Source organism: Sciurus carolinensis, chromosome 3, assembly GCF_902686445.1.
Source record: "Sciurus carolinensis chromosome 3, mSciCar1.2, whole genome shotgun sequence".
Lineage (NCBI taxonomy): Eukaryota > Metazoa > Chordata > Mammalia > Rodentia > Sciuridae > Sciurus > Sciurus carolinensis.
In genome coordinates, this window is record NC_062215.1 from 71742886 (window position 1) to 71759445 (window position 16560).

Here is a 16560-nt window from a genome sequence, read left to right on the forward strand (position 1 = left end):
GAATTTTAAGATTTAAATGCTATCCTGGCTGTAGGTGTAGCCCAGTGTAGCTTACTTAGCATGCATGAGGTCCTGTGTTCTATCCCCAGCACCAAAAGGAAAAAAACAAAACCCAAAACTATCCTTAAGGATTCTAAGATCCTCCCTCCCTTCTGTGCCACACAGGTCTTAGAATGTTAGAATCAAAAGGAATCTTATAAAACTTCTTGAGATTTTAGGTGTAACTAAGTTTAAAAGATTTTCACTGTTTTAAACAACTGGGAGCAAACTGCTTTTCCTTTTAGCTCTGTATTTCTGAGGTGGACATCTTTGTTCCTGTGCTGTTGACACCTCTGCTAATGAATGTCTAATAAAAATTCCTGGAAGGGGACTCAGATATTTCGATATTACAACATGCTCTTCCTCAGTTCCTGCCCCATCCTTGACCAGGGCCTCTGAATTGGAGCAGCTCCTTCCCTCTGGGCCTGGTGTATGCAGTTCCCAATTCTCTCATTTTGTGCTGGAGTAGAAGTGTGGTCTGGAACAAGTAGGAAAGGGGCGTGATCTTGGTATCAAGAAAACAAATACACAGTACAGGGAAAATGGTACAGGAAATTTTAAGAGGTTTAAGGAAAGGAGAACAGACGGGGTGGAAAGGATGCTTTCTAGATGAGTAGGCTAGAAAATCTCAAATGCAGGTTAGTAACACCACGGAGGGACTCCAGGGATACCACGATTAATTTGCATTTTACCCCATGGACAACCGGCACCAGGGAAAGATATGGTGAAAGAGATTTGTGGTTTTAGTCTCTGCCACTAGTTGTGTGTGCGTGTGTATGTGGCGTGGTGTCAGCTTATCTCTCTGGGCTGAAGTTTCCATATCTGGTAAACTTGGTTAAGTAATACTTGCCGGGTCAAGCTAGAATGGTGGTAAGAACTAAACTGAAAATACACAAAACTTAGGCGGTCTTCTGGGGTTGGTTTAAGGTTGGGTAGGAAGTCTTTTAGGGAAGAATTCTGAAACTTGATTCACAAACTTCAGACGGCTCTTCACCTTGCAAACGACTTGCCATGGATTCAGTCTTTTGCACCACGTAGAAGACCCTTCTCCGGCTTCGCTTTGACCTCGCGGATCCGACACAGGCGCACGTGCGAGAGGACCACGGTGCTGCTGAGCAGTTACAGCGGGCGGGTATGCAGCTACAGCGGGCCGGAACCCCACGGCAGGAGCCAGGACCGAGTACACCGCACCGCACGGTGGGCGGGGCCCAGACGTCTGCACGGTCACAGCTGGCCACTGCGCAGGCGCCGACCCGCTCCCTTTGGTCGGGCGCGCGCCCGCGGCGAATTCGGCTTTCAGCGGGCCGAGGGGCTGCGCGCGCACGAACGAGCGGCCGTGACGTGCGCCGCGTTACGCCCGACGTCACGGGTCTGTGTGTAGTGGCGGCCCGGGCTGCCCGTAGCTGCGGAGCCTGACGAAGGTGGTGCGGCCGCTGGGCGCGGTATTCGGGGTCGCACGGCCAGTTGCAGCTACTACGAGGACGACGACTCTGACGTTCTGGGGCCCAGATTGCGGAGTCGTCGCTTCTCTCTCTTTTTCGGCCTCCGGCAGCGTCGGCCCACGGCTTCCTCCTTTCCTGCCGACCTCCCCGCGGGCCTCGGAGCTGCTGCGGCGAGAAGCACCCAGGGGCGTGAGAGGCCCCGACCCACCGGGGCTCCATGTGAGGGAGGAACGGGCCTGCCCCCGGCCCGCGCTCTACTCCTTGCGCGCCCCTCCGGCCCCCGGGGGCCCCGTGGGCTCCCCTGACCGGGGGCCGCGGTGACAGGCCGCGCGGGGGCGGAGGGGCTTGCTCGGCGGCGGCCGCCCCTCCTCCGGCCTGCGGCTCCCTAGGTCCCTCCGGAGCGCTGGTGAGTGTGTGTGTGTGTCGGGGGGTCGCGGGCCCGGCGTGGGGTGGAGAGGGTGCTGACGGTGGCCTGTGCGCTGCTCCGGGGATGGGATTTCGTTGGGTGATGGGCCTGATCCGGTAGGGTAGACATCGGGCCCCCATCATCCCGTCCCGAAGCTCGGATCAGCTACAAGTAGGCTGCTGGGCTGTTTAGCTGTCAGACACGTACTGTGCCGGGATTCTTGTCGCAAGGTTGCCGCTGATCCCAGGGGCGAAGCAGAAATGTTACATGCTGTAAGCGAAAAACTGCTTTGCATTGTCAGAGTGTGATAATCTATCCATTAGGGTTGTTTCCCCCCTTCTCTCTTTATGGAGCATTTAGCTTATTGTGCTCTTGCCCTATGCCCGGTAGTTGCGTGATATTTCATTCCGTTTTCCTAGCCCGGTGAGGTGGGCTTGTTGCCTTCCCATCTTACAGATTAAACATTGAGGCTCAGAGAGATAGATTTAAGGCATTTGCCCAAGGTCACGCAGCTAGTAATGGAGGAAGACGTGGCTCAGATATGTAGATGACTTTCTGTAGGACTATATTTCTCTGACTTGGAAAAATAAGTATGTGAGGATGAGACTGGCTGGATATTTTCATCTTGGGCGTAAATTCTAAACACGTAGATAGATAGTTTACTTTTCTCTGACGTAGGTTGCCCGATGTGTTTTGCTTCATCCCTGCCAAATCGTTTTTTTGATTGGAAAAAAAAATTACTTGTAAAAGGTGGACCCAGGCACTTTTAGGTGGTAGAACTGGATAGGGGAAAACAAAAACAAAAACAAAAACAAAAAAACCTTCTCTTAGAAAAAATAAATATATTTGATATATTTGATGAAACTTCACTTTTCTTGAGAAATTACAGTTTTACTTTTGCAGTTCTTGATGCATACAGGGAACTTGCAGTTGGGTTATTTGCTTGAGATTTCCTTATTGCAAAATTTGTTGCTGGATTATGTGGCAATGTCAACACGTAGTAATTTTGCATTGTCTTATGCAATAATTCTGAGTTTAATGTCAAAATTTAATGTGTAGAATATTGCAGGAAGTTTTTTGATGGTGTGATTTTTTTTTTCATTAGTGCAGTGTTACTAACCAATGCTTGTTTATAAACTAACTGAAAATTCTCATTTTAGCATTTTTCTGTACTGTTTAACTGTGGTTAATTAAAAAGTAGAGCCAGAGTTCTTTACAGAAAGATAAATTCTCTTGAGTAATTGAAGTTTCATGCAGTTGCAAATGTTTAAGAAACCTATTTATGCTCCGTTACGATATTCTGTAGTTCCATTAGTATATTATCAGGTTGAAGAAAATTTGTAGTTGAATGTCTTTCTAATGTCTGTAAGGAAAAGGTAACATTAAGAAGTTAACAGGTGTGCTGGGGATATAGCTCAGTTGGTAGAGTGCTTGCCTTGCAAGCATAAAGCCCTGGGTTCGATCCCCAGCACTGCAAAAAAAAAAAAAAAAGTTAACAGGTGAATGGCAGTATGTAGATTGCCTTGTTGTTAGGTTAAAATATGAACATTTGTTCAATCTTGTTGTTGAATTGGATTGAATTATGATATCACAGAATGGTTATCTAATTGTTTTCTCTTTGTGTTTTATTTTGAGAGAACTAGCTGTTAAGGGCTTATTTTAAATAATTGTTTTTATATTATAGACTGAATCTTTTAAGCACTGAATCTTTATAAAGCTTTTTAGGTGGAACTTTTTTCCTACTTTATTGCTATCAAAGGGGCAAACCTGTATTTAGTAGGTATATTAAAATGAAGTCATGTTTGATACTCTAGTTTGTACAGTTTTACTTCAGATGGATTTTTTTTTTCTTGTAGAGTTGACGCTTTCTAGGCACCCCCCCAACTTTTTATTATAAAACAATGTCAAATGCACAGAAAATTGGTAATAGTGAACTCTTATAATGATGATTCTTTAGATTCAACATTTGTTGACATCTTGCCTTTTTTTTTCTGTAAATACATGTATATTATTTTTGACTGGACCATTAAAAACTAAGCTGATGGTTTAATGGCACTTTATCCCCAAATATGTCAGTATGTCTTTCTTAAAGGTAAGGACATTTTCTTACATAGCTAAAATACTATTCTTGTTAATTTTTTTTTAGGTGTGATAATTCTTTAGTGTAATCCAATAACCATCCATATTTAAATCTTTTAATTTACACTAAAAGTTCTTTTCTGGCTTTCTATATCCTCCCTTACCAAACCAGGAATCCAGGATCCTATCAAAGTTTACTTGTTGCATTTGGTTGTTAAGATCTCTTCTAATGTAGAACAGCCTCACCCTCCTACCTATTTTTTTTGGTGGTACAGTGGATTGAGGCAATCTAGCCCTTTTTATTTTTTATTTTGAGGCAGTGTCTTGCTAAGTCTCTGAGCCTTGCTTTGAACTTGTAATCCTCCTGCCTCAGCCTCACAAGTCAGTGGGATCACAGGTGAATACCACCATGTCTGGCACCTCCTCCCTTCTTTTAAAATGACATTGATATTTTCTAAAACATCAAGAAAATGGTTCTTATAAAATGATTTTATGAAATTATGTCATTTGTAAGAAAATGGATGAGACTTAAGAGCATTGTGTTAAGTGAAATAAGCTAAATTCTGAAAGTTAAGGATCCTGTGTTTTCTCTCATATGTAGAAACTAGAGAGAAAAAAGGAAAAAAAAAAAAATCTGTGAAGGCACTCATAAAAATGAAGGGGGAAATAGAGGAAAGGGACCAGGGGGAATTAAGAGGGGAGGAAAAGGAAATACTGGGGAATGATACAGTCCGAATTTTATTGTTATATTGTGTGCATATATGAATATGTAACAAATCCTATCTTATATGGTTATAATGACCTGATAAAACATGTGGAAAAAATGATTCACATTCTGAATTTGTCAGAATTTTTCCTTTCATGGTATCATTTAGCTTGTTCCTCTATTCCCCCATACTAGCTATTCCTGTAAAGCAGGCTTAAAGGGTTGATTATTTTCAAATTAAAAATTTGGAACAAGAATCCCTAAGCGATGTTGTATACTTCATATTGCCTCCCATCAGAAGACATATACTGTCCATTCCCATTATTTGTGATGCTGTTTGTTTACTTGTTTGTGGGGTTTAAGGTAAGGTCTGTTTCCCACTGCAATTAGCAAGTAAACTGTGACATAATAAATTAGCACATGGTGGTGCAAGCCTGTTCTTTAATAATCTTTCACTTAATAGTTACGCTGTCTGTTGCTGATCCTTGTCAGGCTAACTTTTGAATTTCAGTGTTAATAATCTTTTGTTAGTCTATAGATGGAAACAAAGATCACAGAAACTGTAAAATATCTTGTGCAACTACATTAATTAAAATCTGATTTTGGGGGCTGGGGAGATAGCTCAGTTGGTAGAGTGCTTGCCTTGTAAGCACAAGGCCCTGGGTTCGATTCCCAGCACCCCCCCCCCCCAAAAAAATCTGATTTTATGGATTTTTAATATTTTTAATGACAAATCTAAGGTATATCCGGTTACAAGTTTTAAAAGAAACCTCATTTCAGAAAAATGGGAAAACTCAACACCTGTCTTTTTGTATACTCTTTTTTTTTTTTCTTTTTGTATATTCTTAAGAAGTATGTTTAAATTTTTTCTTGGTCAACATTTGTTGCACAAGAATGGCCAGAAATAGAAAGTAAGGTTGGATCTACTAAAAATCATTTTGAGGAGATTGTATTTTCTGGTATATTGGTGGGCTCTTCTAACTGGATTGAGAGTTGGAAGTTCTGGATTCTATTCTTCTTTTTTTTTTTTTTTTCCTGTCTTTTGTAATTCTGGGTTTTTTATTTATTTATTTATTTATTTATTTATTTATTTATTTATTTTTGCCGTACTGGGGATCAAACTCAGGGTCTTGTGCTTATGAGGCAAGCACTCTATCAACTGAGCTATCTCCCCAGCCCTAATTCTGGGTATTGAACCCAGAGCCTTACTACACAAATGAGGTAAGTGCTGTACCATTGAGTTATATCCCTTGTCCCTGGATTCTAGTTTTAATTTTATCAGTATGTGTAGTTGAAGAATTATAAATTTTGGGTTGGGGGTTATGTAGCTCCCTGGTAGGGTATGTACTTTGCATTTTTGAGACCCTGAGTTCAATCCCCAACACACACACAAAAAAAGGAAGAAAATTATGTTTTAAACTTTACTCTGTATTCTCATTTCATGATGATTATGTTAGTGAACATTTTTGAGTAAAGATTGAATTGATTTTTAATGATGAGATATATTAATTACATTTTTATTAAGTTGGATGTAAATAAATCAAATACATAATATAAAATTGATTTTCCAACTGATTAATATTTAGTTGATTATTTTTCTTTGTTTTTGTGATCCTCTTGCCTCAGCCTCCCTGCCTTACCCTCCTAGTACCTGGAATTAATTACAAGTGTGTACCTCTGTACCTGGAAGTAGATGATTGTTTTAAAGAGGGTTTCATGATATAATTTCCTTAAGCAATCCATTCTTATTAAAAATACAATTTAATTCATGAAACAGTTCACATGAAATTTTTTCACTTTTTTTTGTAAATCAGGATGAACCATATATATAGAAATAAAAAAATTTCCCCTTTATTCAAAAAGTACTCCTTTAAACAATGTAATTCACTTAATCCCTACACCAATCCAGTGAATTAGTTACTATTATATCTATATTGCAGATGAGGAAACTGAAGCTCAGGGACAATAAATAACTTGTCCATGGTTCTACATCTTGTCTGTGATGGAGCTAAAACGATTTAGGCTGTCTGCCTCCAGAATCTGCATTTATTTATTTATTTATTTTTCAGGGATTAAGCCTGGAGTGCTCTACTATCAAGAGATATCTCCAGCCCTTTTTATTTTTATTTTGAGATAGAGCCTTACTAAGTAAGCCCAGGCTAGCTTTGAACATGCTTCTGCCTCAGCCTCCAGAGTTACTGGGATAACAGGTTTGTGCCACCATGCCTGGCCAGAGTCAGTGCATTTATCATGTTGCCTCTGTGCTTTTTCCAGACAATGAGAAAATTGGATTTGATTTACCAAAGCGTAGTACGTATTATCATTTATAGCGTGTGTACTATGTACCAGGGTGGGGAGGGTGCTTCCAGAAGACCTTGAAGAATAGGCAATAGTTGAACTAAGTTAACAAGCACTATATGTTAACTAACTGTGTTTATAATATTTACTGAAACATTTAAAAATACAGAAAAGAAAATAAAGGTAGTAAATAGCAAAGAATATGAACTGGGAGTCAGACCTTTGTTAGTTTTAGTGCTGCTATTTAATTTCTTGAAACTTCATTTACCTTATTCATAAAATAATTATAATAGTGCCTAGTTTATAGGTTTGTAATGAAGTTGAAATGGGATAATGTTTGACACAATACCTAGCATGTATGTGTTCAAAAAGTCAAAACAGTTTTTGTACAAATCTTCCACAATCCACACAGATCCTGTCTTATTTTGATGTACATAGAAGCTCTCTTTATTTAATAAGGTTAAGGTTGATAGTATTCAGTTTAATTTAGAAATTATTAATTTCAGGGGAATAAAATGACACATTTTTATGTTAAATTTTTTTTGTTTAAAAAACATAGACATGTAAAGCAGTCTAAGTATATGATCCATCTAGAGTTATATGATCTTTCCACCTAGTCTTTTACAGTTGATTCACCTATAACTCAGTTTAACAAGTTTTTTAAATTGACTCTGAATCTTTCTAGATATTTGACATCATTTCTTAGAACAAATATTTTTATTAAAATTTTAGAAAACTTTTTACATTTACTGTTTTAGTTTACATATTTAATTACTAAATGTTATAAGCACATAAACATAATTAATTCTATTTTTTAACTTTATTTCTCATTTTTTTAGTTGTTTATGTGGTTCTGAGGATCGAACTCAGTGCCTCACATGTGCGAGGCAAGCACTCTACCACTAAGCCACAACCTCAGCCCCCATAATAAATTGATAAATTGATGGAGCAAAAATGTAAACTTAACTAGTTGTGAATGTTTAGTAATTGTTGGTGAACTTTCCAAATTTGTTAAGGAAGTTGGATGAGAAAATACTTTTGCTTTGCCTTCTAGTATCTCTGAGTATGCATATCTATTATTAAATAGATATTTAAACCAAGATTCAGAGCTACATAATCATAATACCTCAGCTTTGTTTCAGTTCTTTCAAGGATTTTTTTTTTTTAAATGTCTGTCGTTTTTTCTTTGTGTTCTAGTTCCTTTAGAACATGTGTGTTTTTTAGATTAGATCTCCATCTCGTATCTGTCATCTTCTCTCAACATTTTTATCTCTTTGTTATTTTACTTTGCATTTTAGTAGGTTTTTCTTGGATTTGTCCTCCATGCTACTCCACAGTTTTGTTCTCTATAACCCTCTGAGACAAATGAAATAATATTTTAAATCTCATGAGTATTTTAATTATGCATTTGAATCTGTGTTAATCTTGGCAGTCATTGATCTCACCCATTTCCTTTTTTATCATGTCCTTGTTTTGTCAATCAGCCTAGTCTCTTCTTTGGCTTTTTCTTCCTGTTTCAGAAGGCATGTCTTCTGGCCTTGAGAAGGCCATCACATAATTTTTATAAATTTCAGACTGCATTTTAGGAGGAAGGGGGAAGTAATATTTGAGTGTTTCCTATGTGCCAGAAACCTCATTCCACTGTGTGTGTGTGTGTGTTTTGCTGGGGATTGAATGCAGGTCCTTGCTAGGCAAGGACTCTACCACTGACCCACACCCCCCCAGCCCTCACTCCAGATTCTTTAACTTTATAGTAACCACGGTTGATTCTATTATCCTATTTTACTCGTACAGAAAATGGCTCCGAGATGTAAAGGATCTTGCTCAGACTCACATAATGAAGTTGGGATTTTGTATGGTTCTTTCAGTTAGAGCAAGGGTTCCTAACCCTTTCATGGCGTCCACATTGCTCACATGTTCTCATTATGTACAACATTCTCTATGGGAATGTGTGCACTGGAATCTTCTGTGATGGGTCAACATAGCTAAAACAACCCTCTCAGATTTAGATGTTCTTACCTCTCATCTTTTATAATTACTAAGCCACAGAGTTCTGATCAATACTTGAGTAAACCTGAATGATGTCTTTATATTACATATAAATAGAATGAGAGTAGAATGAGAATAAATTGATTTATTTTATTTTATTTTTTGGTATTAGGAATTGAACCCAGAGGCACTTTACCACTGAGCCACATCCTCAGCCCTTTTTTAAATTTGTAATTTGACACAGGGTCTCATTCAGTTGCTTAGGGCCTTGCTAAGTTCCTGAGACTGGCCTTGAACTTGTATCCTCCTGTCTCAGCCTTCCATACGCTGGGGTTACAAGCATGTGCCCGATACCATGCTGGGTTCAACTGATCTATTTTAAATAAATGGTATGAAAATTGTGTTCACTCTAGGAGAAAATAATTTGGAAGACCTTAATGTATTCCACTATAGAACTGATGATACATTTTCTTGAATAGAATAAACCTTAAAAATTTTCATTAAGTTTTAGACTGATTTTGAGTAGACTGTGAACATTAACTCCCAAATCTCCATGCCCCAACACAAAAGCTTATTTCTGCTCATGCTGTGTGTTCTTGGAGGGAGGGTACTCCCCTTCAGAACTCTAGGCCAGAAATTCCTCAGGCACATCCCTGAGTAAACCTTCTAACCCTAAGGCCAGCGTCCAGTAACCCCATGACCACGGGATAAAATTTTGTGATGCTAATTAATGTATATTGCACCATCTTAGAACACATAACTGATCTTCTCTTTCTTAAATCACAGGGCAAGATTACATGTGCCACAGACATAGAATCACTTGTGGGGAAAGTTTTTAGTAATAAAACCAAGCTAGTAAGCATTGAGCCATAGAAAATAAAGAGAACTGAATTATTCTGATGTTAAGAGTGGAGAAACCAAGAAAATTGAAATACATTTTTGGAAATATGTTTCAAAACACTTTTGCTAAAAATAGGGGATCATTTTTGGGAAAGGAAAAAAAAAGTATTGAAAAAGTTGTTCATACAGTCTGTTATGTCCAGTAGAAACTTAAAAATAATTTTAGGGAGATACTTGGATAAGCCTAAACTTAATCACATTTTTAAAAAGCAACTCTTCCCTGCTTCCACTGAACAAGACATTGAAGATAAACCATACACCAACCATATTTTTCTTCTCAGAATTTTTGTGTCCCTTGCCCTTTTCTTTTTTCCCTCTTGACATCACTAACCAAAGCACAGAATTACCCCTCAGTGTTCTCTGCTAATCTTGTTCTTAGCAAGTAAATTGGTATTGACATTTGCTAATCTGATACCCATTGTATCTAGTATTCTCCATTAAATCTGCTTGATCTTTTGTTAATAGGAGGATTAAGTAGGGAGGTGTGGAATCTTGCATTCCAAAGAAACAAAGAATCTTTGGAAACAAAGATGGGCAGTGCAGAACTGATAAAACAGGGTTCTATTGGAAGCAAGGAAAGGACTGAGTGGCTCTAGGTTGGATATATAAGAGAATATCAGAAGGCAAGGTGCACAGATTTCTTGTTCAGTAGATGGGAGGAGGCTTGAGTACTTAACATCATCTAAGAGTTCAGTCAAGGAAGCAAAAGCCATTATAATGTTTTGGAAACAGGAATTTATGAAAGGAATAAGATCCTATATAGTTATGGGCGAAACTCAGAATCAGAGAAAAGTCTCTAGGTGTTTTCCTGAAGCAGTGGTGCAGTGGGCAAGTTAGAGTTGGCAGGTGAGTCTGAAAAACCTCGTATTCCCAGCTGCTGGAGTGGGACCACACAGTGGAACTTACGGAAAGTCTGTGAAGAGTCATTACTTCTGCACAGCCACCTCCTTTGGTCCTCAGTCAGGCTTTTGGTGGTGGTGGACTTGGGGTTGCTGTTGACAAGTTGGGCAATCAGGAAGGTAAAGCTATATGCAGAGTAGGGGAGAGCAGGAATATGGTAGAATCTGCTGTCAACTCTGGCATCTCTAACAATGATCTTTAGAGAGTACTTTGCTTATTTGGAAGAAGATTCTGGAAAATGTATTTTGAACTTAACCATAGTATACACTGCCACAGCAGTTAAGGGAGAAAACAAAACAAAATGGGAGGATGTTAAAGTTGTGGGGATCCACTGTGGTATTTTCTAGATCTAGGCTTTAATGTGAGAGAGCAAGTTGCTTAAGCTCTCCAAGCCTGTTTCCCCTTCTGTGATTTGGGGAAGCAACATATACCTTATAGGATTGTTATAAATGGAATGTGTGTAAACCATTTAGCAGAGTGTCAGCACAATGTAAGCCATAAATAGTAGTTTTAATTATCAGTAGTAATTGCAGTAGTAGGGAGAAGAGATTGAGAAATAGGAAGGGTACATTTTGGAAGGAGATGGCAAGAAGAGAGATGAGAGAAGAAAAGAGTATGTAGTTCCTTTTGTTTGAGGATATTGCAGTCTGGTTACAGAGAATACATATACACATATGGACTAGTAGGAACCTATTATGTGAAGTAATAACCTTTAAGAAAAATGACTGTAATGAGTGGAAAGATAGTAAATGCTGTCATTCCAATAATAGTTAGGGTTAAGTGATATTGTTTGTGAAATTCCTAGCACACTGTCAGTTTACAGATCATAATTCTTTTCTGTAATTATAAAGAGAAAGATGAGTTGGTGTAGAGGACAGGGAGGGCTTGAGCTGAGTCCTTCTAAGATGGATTGGACAAGTAGAAGAAGGGAAGTATTTCAGACAGTACAGAGACAAAAGGTATGCATCCAAAGGCAAATGGAGTCTTTCATGTTGACCTCTACTGTTTTCTTTTTGCTTATTTTATGTAATTTGTAGAGATTCTTATGTTTAATTCAGCTTGGGTTGGTTGCCCACCCTCTGAACCATCAGTTATGGGAATGGTGTGGACCCACACTGCTGATTTGACACACTCTGTAATCAAGAGAGTAGTGAGGTGGTAGGTGGTAGAAGGGTCAGGTTTCTAGGAGAAGGGAGCTTCTGGAAAAAAGTTCCCACTGTGGGTGAATAATTCAGTCATCCCCTTTTATCTTATGTGCTATAGTTATTATGTATTATAATTCTACCCATTGTATCAGTTGCCCCAAATTAAACTTTTTTCTTGTTCTACACAATTAATATTTAAGTTTACAACATTTATCAATTTCTTGCTGAGCTTTGTTTTTCTGGAATCACTTTCTTGAAGTGTTGTATCTTTTGGAAGTTTCTCTAAGTTTGGTGGTAAACTGTTTTTTGCTTGTCTGAAATCTTTAACTCTGTTCTCAAATATGTTAGTTGTTGGTGACAGTCTAGATTTGATAGCTATTTTCCCTTCAGTGTTGTAAAAAAATATAGCTTCTGTCTTTTGCCATATAACCAGAAATAGGCTATATGGATGCTTTACTAAAAATGCTGTATTTTATTGCCATGTTAGAACATCTATAATTGGTTTTTGGATATTCATATATTAGTATTTCTTTTTCTTCTTACTATTGTCTATTGTACCTTTTTTTTTTTTTTTGGTGGTGGTACTGGAGGTTGAACCCAGGGTCACGCTCTACCACTGAGTTGGCCTCCCATTTATAATCATCCTGCCTTCCAGGTAGTGAGTTCGGATCAAATAGATTTTCACTGAAAATTTATTGAAAATCTTATGACATATCAAAGGGTATCAGTAAAATAAGCCTTTCAGTAATTTGCAAACTAGTTTTGGTTGTACACTTGCATTATTATCAAAATGTTTTGACTTCCTTTTCTGTATTAACTCTGAGGATAAACAATTAAATCAGTCATTGTTTCTATAATTGTAGAGCTTCATTCTGGTGGGGGAGAGGATTGTATTAGGGTGGCCATATAATTTATTAGCCAAAGCTGAGTGTGTAAGAAGCCTGATTTATGGGCCGGGGTTGTAGCTCAGTGGTAGAGCACTTGCCTCACATGCGTGGGGCACTGGGTTTGATCCTCAGCACCCATAAATAAACAAAATAAAGGTATTGTGTCCATCTACAACTACCAAAAAATTTTAAAAGGCTAATTTTAATAATTATCCTAGATGTATATTGTGCTGATGGTTTCATGGATGTATATTTAACTCCTACCCCCATCAGGTTGTATACATGAAGTAGACAGCTCTTTGCATGGCAATCATACCTCAATAAAGTGGTTTTTTTTTTCATATTGAAATCATCTTTATTTATATAGTATTATCCTCAGAATTCTAATTTAATTAAGCTTCGGTTGGAGCAAAAATATAATAACTAAAAGTTACTTAAACTAAAAATAAGAGATGTCATATTTTGAAGAGAGATCAAAATATTGTCAGGATTCATGTTGTGGTTCTGGATGTTCAATAGCAGGCTCATTTGAAGGTGGAATCAACCCTGAAGGGAACTCACTTCTCCTTTCAGAATGTGGGGGTAGGGGGGAAAAATTCAGCTCTTGGTGGAGGATAATGAGGAAAACGCCTCAGTGAATAGACATTTTTGCATTGGATTGGAGGCAGTTCTCCTGGTTCCGATATTATTAGAATAATATCCATGTTGCCTTTGTAGAAGAGAAGGTGGATTAGAATATGGTTGGCCTGGTGGAGGGATCATCATCTTACGTTCGGTTTCCCGTGGCAGTGACAGGGGCCCAGTGCCAGCAGGTGCTCTGTGAGGATCAGTTACTGAATCAGAGCTTGATTCTCTTCTTTCCATTGCTAATCTGATGGTCCAGAGGATTCTCTAGGCCTCCTGAGCCTCTTCCTCCTTTCCCTGGATGTAAATCTGGGTGAACCTGCTTTTCCAAAGGAAAAGCTCTCATTTCAGATGAAGGTCCACTCAATGGTGAGGGACCTTATGGGGACTGCCCTCTGGCAATGCTGTATTTGAAACATCAAGTGCATACCGATCTTCTAAAAGTTTAAATTGAAACTCCATTTCAGTTAATTTTGTCTCTTGTGAACATTTACTGTCTTGAAATACTTGAGGTTTTTTTTCAGCTCTCTAAGCTGCCAACGCATTATCATGTGCTTTTTTCTCATAGGAAATACTCTGCCTCTCATAATAATGAACGATTGTATCCAACTCTTCCTCAAGTTCTTTGGCTCGATTTCTATAGGTCTCCAGCTCTATAGCTGCATGGTTGATCTTTTTATCAACTTCGGAAAACCTCTCCTGTTCCTCTAACCGGCACTTTTCTCTACTCTTACTTTCCTGTGGAGTTTCACTGCGTTTCTTGATGTTGTTCCATCTTTACTTTAAATTTCTGCTGAAGCTCTGATTCTCATTTTCAAACTGTGTGTTTTCTGACTGCAAAGATTCTTGTTCAGTCTGAAGATTTTTAATACGTTCTATCGGATCTTTTTTGTTTATCTACTTCAGATAATAAAGTGTAAATTGATGTCTTCTCCTTCTAAGGTTTCTAAAGAGGCATTTAACTCAGCTGCATAAACCAGTTCCTTCAAGGCTTCTTTTGACTGATTACCTAAGTGAGCACCAATTTTGATTCACTCTTCATCTCCATCTCCAATTTACCATCATCTGTTAGGTCTTCTCCAAGCACAGGAGCCTGATCTTTCATCTTCAGCAAGCATTCAGTCAGAGTTTTAATGTGATTTTCTTTATCACTTAGAACTTGTTCTGCCTGTATTTAGAGTCTTCGAATGTTATTTTCTGTTTTTTAAGGTCACTCACTTTTTCCTTCCATACTTCAGCAGCTTGTAAAAGGTGTTTCTGACTTTCCTGCAGTTGGGAATTTTCATTCAAAGCCTCTTTTATTGCTACCTTAAGGTCTTCTTCATTCATTTGAAATAGTCTTAAGGTTGTTTTAGCTTCAGCTACTTGTGATATGAGGGATTTTGATTCCTCTTCTAGGGACTTTATCCTTTTTGATATATCTACCATCAATTCATCCTATTCAGAACGTTCAGATTTCTCTTCTTTTAGCTCTGTTTCTAGAAAGAGTGTTTTAGCCTCAAGTTTAGATTTGGACCTATTCAGCATTTCATGTATTATCTCCAAATGTTGCACTTCTTTTGATGCCTTCTCAGGATTGGCATCCTTGAAAGACAACTGTAAGCCTTCATGCTCTTTTTGAAGAAGGCTAACTTTATCAAGTAGTTTACATTTGTCTTCAATTAGTTCAGAAAGTTTTAGAGCAAGCTTTTTTCTCTTTTTCACATAAAGCCTGGTTTTAACAGACTGAACACTTCTCCACAAAAACAAGAGAACAGTAAAAAATCCAATAGCTGCACGTATTACTAGCTCCAGACGAAAGGTATCAGGATTAGGGCCTGGTGTGCCGTCTTCAGGCAATGCTGGCACAACCCTGAATATTTTTTCCAGACCCAGGTCCCAGTAAGACTGAGGGGTGGCCCTTGGCCCCTCCATCGCACCAAAACTACTTTGGCGACTACATCCTGCCCAGCCATGAAAACAGGCTTTAGACTTGGGGTGGGAGCCCAAACCTGCATCTGTGACCAAGCTGATCACTAGGAACAGAATGCCCGAGGTGGGTGGGGAGCCAGGCAAACTGGCCCCCACCAGCTTTGTGATTTCACTGCCCCGCCTGCCCCCTCCCCCTCTGCTATGCCCCGCCCACACCCCAAGCCACATAGGTTTAAGCCAGTCCTCCTGGAGCCCCCTTGCAGCCCACCCCTCTGGTTTCAGCCAGGCCGCCATAACACTTATTAAGCGCTACTTATTTTGTGCAGTCAAAATATCATCCAGTTGATATAACTAAAATTCTAAAGCTTAGTAAACTTTTTTGTAAGAGCTTTAATGTCATATATTTTTAGTTGTACCACATGCCCTTTTGTTTTAATGACTCATTCCTTTCTGTCTCCTCCCCTTTCCTTCCTTTTTTCTTTTTCCTTCCCTCCCTTTCCCTTCCTTCCCTGTCCTCTTCTTGCAGTGTTGGGGGGGTTAAACTCCAAGACCTTGTGCATGCTAGGCAAGCTCTCTACCACTGAGCCTCATCCCCAGCCCTGTTGACACTTTCTATGGAAGTAATTTGAATTACTTCTACAGAAAAACTCTCCTGTTAGGGCTGGGGAGATAGCTCAGTCGGTAGAGTGCTTGCCTTGCATGCACAAGGCCCTGGGTTCGATCCCCAGCACTGCAAAAAAAAAAAAAAAAAAAAAAAAAAAACACTCTCCTGTTAGACTATTTGAAAAGTAACTTTAGAAGAGTTTCTAACATGGGCACAAATTAGTTATGACAAGTTATTTTTTTAAAGTACAACATATCTAATGTTTTTAAAAAGAAGGAGCTTGAAATGAGTTGTTTTCACGTCAGTTATTCTAGACTACTATTTAAGAGACTTCAAAATCCTTTTTCAGATGTTCTTTTCTTTTGACTTCTCATAGGACTTAGAAACATCTAAATAACTTGGTGGTTATGACTATATAACAAAGAGAAGTTAAGGTATGACACTTAAATGGTTTTAGCTCCTGAAGGTGAATTATGTTGTTCAGATAAGTAGTTCATTGCTTTGTGTAAATAAAAGATATCCAAATAACATTTTTTATTTCTAGATATGCTGGAATTGTTGATGAGCCAGATCTAATATTTGAAGGAAAACATTCACTAGTAGTCATTGGTTTTCTAAATATCTCTAAAT

The 16560-nt window shown here is 38.7% G+C and overlaps 1 protein-coding gene and 1 pseudogene across 1 annotated transcript in view; one reads left to right on the forward strand and one right to left on the reverse strand.

Annotated features, from left to right (window-relative positions):
- Positions 1 to 1409: 1409 nt before the first annotated feature.
- The window catches only part of Map3k2 (mitogen-activated protein kinase kinase kinase 2), a 79728-nt gene continuing 64577 nt past the window's right edge, over positions 1410 to 16560 (forward strand). The window contains 1 exon segment of the mRNA XM_047544582.1: positions 1410 to 1887. The gene's annotated coding sequence lies outside the window, so the exon portion shown is untranslated.
- On the reverse strand, positions 2027 to 15329 carry LOC124979435 (melanoma inhibitory activity protein 2-like; annotated as a pseudogene).